This window comes from Nannospalax galili, unplaced genomic scaffold (assembly GCF_000622305.1).
Source record: "Nannospalax galili isolate Female #2095 unplaced genomic scaffold, S.galili_v1.0 scaffold30, whole genome shotgun sequence".
NCBI classification, from domain to species: domain Eukaryota; kingdom Metazoa; phylum Chordata; class Mammalia; order Rodentia; family Spalacidae; genus Nannospalax; species Nannospalax galili.
Window position 1 is genome coordinate 34,089 of NW_008329127.1, and position 4,439 is coordinate 38,527.

Sequence of the window (4,439 nt, forward strand, 5' to 3'; positions counted from 1 at the left end):
ACCCAGGTCCTCTGCAAAAGCAGTAAGTGCTCTTAACCACTAAGCCATCTCTCTAGCGTCCTCCTCATATTTTACCCACTAATTTTAGCATTTATCAGTGAATCTGCAGTAATTATTACCACAGTTTTCACCTAGTGACTCTTTTCTCTTTTCCTTCTACATGTAATTAGATTTCTCCAAGAAAAGCTGCCCTCTGCCCCTGTTTACTTATTTGTTCAGTTATATATGTCAGTGTGAATTCAGAGTAATGAACTTTATGGGTTATAATCTAACACTATTGTTATTTTTTGCTTAAATTGTTTCAGTTAGAAACTCCTTCAGGTTGATTCCTATGGCCTTTATATATACCCCATCCCTTTTCAGGGAATTTCTCAAAATCATGCCACAAACCTGTCAGGATCTGGGTCTGGAATCAAGCCCTTCTCTACGGAGCCCCAGTTCCTTTAGTTGGAGAATGGTATTTGGAAACCAAGATCTCCTGGCTATTGAGTGTCATTGCCTTGAGGCCTCCACAGCCTGACAATGGGTTACCATTCTGACATCTGTATTTTAGCGTATGTCTTCATTGTGTGAACATCACAGAGTGTACTTAACACAAACTAAAATAGGTATGACGTCAGTAACTGCTGGTTGGGGGGGTTGTTTTTGTCAACTTCACACTCAAACTAAAGTCACCTGGGAAGAGAGAACCTCAACGAAAGAATTTCTCAGATCACACTGTCCTGTGACCATATATATCTATATCTATGAGGCATTTTCTTTCTTTTTTTTTTTTTTTTGACGCAGTAACTTTACATTTTAATGATTACAGCTTAACATTGCAGATGACAGATTATTTAAGGGACAGGATGAACTATATTAGTAAGAATTAGAAACGGGGCATGATGGCTCATCCCTGCCATCCCAGCACTAGGGAGGTAGAGGCAGAAAGATCAGAAGCTCAATAGGAAGTTCCAAGCCAGACTGGAGTACACAATACTCTGTATGAGGCATTTTCTTAATTGCTAGTTTATGTGAGAGGGCCCAGCCCACTGCGGCCTGGTCCCTCCCTAGGCAAACGGGCCTGAGCTATATAAAAACAAGCCAGGGGCGTCTGGCCCAGTCCATCTCCCGACTAGCCGCTCTCGTCCTTCCCTCCTGCTTCTTTCTCTCTCCTCTCGGTCTGAAGATGCCCTCGGCCACCAGCCACAGTGGAAGCGGCAGCAAATCGTCGATCGTCGGACCGCCACCGCCTTCGGGTTCCTCCGGGAGTGACGCCGGGGCAGCTGCACCGACTTCTCAGCATCCGGCAACGAGCACGCGCGGTCGAGGCGGAGGCCATGAAGCAGATTCTCTGGGTGATCGATAAGAAACTTCGGAACCTGGAGAAGAAGGGTAAACTTGATGATTACCAGGAACGAATGAACAAAGGAGAAAGGCTTAATCAAGATCAGCTGGATGCTGTATCAAAGTACCAGGAAGTCAACAAATAATTTGGAGTTTGCAAAAGAATTACAGAGGAGTTTCATGGCATTGAGTCAAGAAAAAGACAGCACGTCTGGAACATGTTATGAGAGAAGCTGAACAGAAACGCTTAAAAACTGTGCTTGGGCTGCAATATGTTTTGGATAAGTTGGAGGAGGATGAAATGCGCGCTGATCTGAAGCAAGGTTTGAATGGAGTGCCAATATTGTCTGAAGAAGAATTGTCATTGTTGGATGAATTCTACAAGTTAGTGGACCCTGAGCAGGACATGAGCTTAAGGTTGAACGATCAGTATGAACACGCCTCCATTCACCTGTGGGACTTGCCGGAAGGGAAAGAAAAATCTGTTTGTGGAACAACATACAAAGCTCTAAAGGAAATTGTTGAGCGTGTTATTCAGTCAAGCTACTTCGACAGTACCCACAACCACCAGAATGGGCTGTGTGAGGAAGAAGAGGCAGCCTCAGCACCTGCAGTCGAAGACCAAGTAGCCCAAGCTGAACCTGAGCCAGGAAGAAAGCACCAAGCAAAGAGAAGTTGAATCAACAGAGTATGTCAATAGACAGTTCATGGCAGAAACAGTTCAGCAGTGGTCAAAAGGAGCAGGTAGAGGAATGGACAGCGGAAACAGTTGAGGTGGTAAACACGCTCCAGCAGCAACCTCAGGCTGCATCTCCTTCGGTACCAGAACCCCACTCTGACTCCAGTGGCTCAGTCAGAACCCCTTGTGAGAAGACAGCTAGTACAAGATCTTATGGCACAAATGCAGGGGCCCTATAATTTCATACAGAATTCAGTGTTGGATTTTGAAAACCAGACTCTTGGTCCTGCCATTGTATCAGCACAACCTATGAACCCTACCCAAAACATGGATATGCCTCAGCTGGTTTGTCCTCCCGTTCATTCTGAATGTAGACTTGCTCAATCTAATCAAGTTACTGTACAACCAGAAGCTACCCAGTTTCCTTTGTTTCATCTACCAGTGAAGGGTACACAGCATCTCAACCCTTGAACCAGCCTTCTCATGCTGCAGAGCAACAGCCACAAAAGGAACCAATTGATCAGATTCAGGCAACAGTATCTTTAAATACAGACCAGACTACATCATCATCAACCCTTCCTGCTCCTTCTCAGCCGTAAGTATTCCAGACTGGGACAAGTAAGCCTTTGCATAGCAGTGGAATCAATGTAAATGCAGCTCCATTCCAATCCATGCAAACGGTGTTCGATATGAATGCCCCAGTTCCTCCTGTTAATGAACCAGAAACTTTAAAACAGCAGAATCAGTACCAGGCCAGTTATAACCAGAGTTTTTCCAGTCAGCCTCACCAAGTGGAACAAACATAGCTTCCACAAGAACAACTTCAGACAGTGGTTGGCACTTACCATAGTTCCCAGGACCAGCCTCATCAAGCGACTGGTAACCACCAACAGTCTCCCCAGCAGAACACTGGATTTCCACATAGCAGTCAGCCTTATAATAATAGTCATGGTGTCTCAAGGAGGTTCTCATGGTGCTAGAGGCTTGATGAATGGATATCCGGGTCCTGCCAATGGATTCAGAGGAAGGTATGATGGTTACCGCCCCTCATTCTCTAATGCTCCAAACACTGGTTATACAGTCTCAGTTCAGTGCTCCCCGGGACTACTCTGGCTATCAGCGGGATGGATATCGGCAGAATTTCAAGTGAGGCTCTGGGCAGAGTGGACCAGGGGAGCCCCAGGAGGTCGTGGAGGGCCCCCAAGACCCAACAGAGGGATGCCGCAAATGAACACTCAGCAAGTGAATTAATCTGATTCACAGGATTATGTTTAATCGCCAAAAACACACTGGCCAGTGTACCATAATATGTTACCAGAAGAGTTATTGTCTATTTGTTCTCCCTTTCAGAAATTTATTGTAAAGGGACTGTTTTCATCCCATAAAGACAGGACTATAATTGTCAGCTTTGTATTATCTGGATATGGGAGGAAACTATTTTTACTCTGCATGTTCTGTCCTAAGCGTCATCTTGAGCCTTGCACACAATACTCAGATCCCTCACCCTTGCTTAGGCGTAAAACATACTTTAGGGGGTGATAATATCTCCATAGTTACTGAAGTGGCTTGAAAAAACAAGTTTGACTTCTTAACATTGGATAAAATCTTCAAATCATCCCTAGAGTTACTCAGGGGTAACTGACAAGACTAAAAACATTTCCCTTGAAAGGAAGATGGAAGGAGTGGAGTGTGGTTTGGCAAAATAACTGCATTTCACAGCTTTCCCAGTTACATTGGAGCACTGACCATTTAGAAGCATACCAAATTATGCATGGGTCCTTAATCACACATAAGATTGGCTACCAGCTTTGACATGGCATTATTCATCTGGCCAAACGACTGTGATGAAAAACACATGTAAATTGCTTTGTAACAGCTGATACTGTATAAGACAAAGCCACATGCAAATTAGCTTTGATTGGCACTTTTTTGAAAAATATGCAACAAATATGGGATGTAATCTGGACAGGCCGCTTCTGTACTTAATGTGAACTATTTAGATACTTTTTGAACACTTAACAGTTTCTTTGAAACAGTGACTTACATGAAGATAGACACTGTCTGTCATCCCTCATGATATGCGCATTGTCATCACTAATACTTGGATCTTACTGTATTCCCTAAATTGGTACAGGTACCGATAAATCTAATGGATAATCATAACACTTGGGTCACATGGTTTTCCTGCAACCTGAAAGTTCTTTAAAGAAAAAGATACCCGATGCCTGCTGCTACTAACCACCTTCTAAATTGCTATCTTTTGAAGAGCACCAGTATGTGTTTTAGATCAATTTCCCCGTTTTAGGGAAATGACAGACAGTAGCTTCGGTTCTGATGGTATAAGCAAAACAAATAAAACATGTTTATAAAAGTTGGAAAAAAAAAAAAAGCCAGGGGAACGAAAAAGTAAGCAGCGTTGCTCTGTGGTCTCTGC

General features: G+C 43.7%; 1 pseudogene; it reads left to right on the forward strand.

Moving 5' to 3' along the window:
* Positions 1–1,131: 1,131 nt before the first annotated feature.
* Positions 1,132–3,375, forward strand: LOC103732702 (annotated as a pseudogene).
* The last annotated feature ends 1,064 nt before the right edge of the window (positions 3,376–4,439 follow it).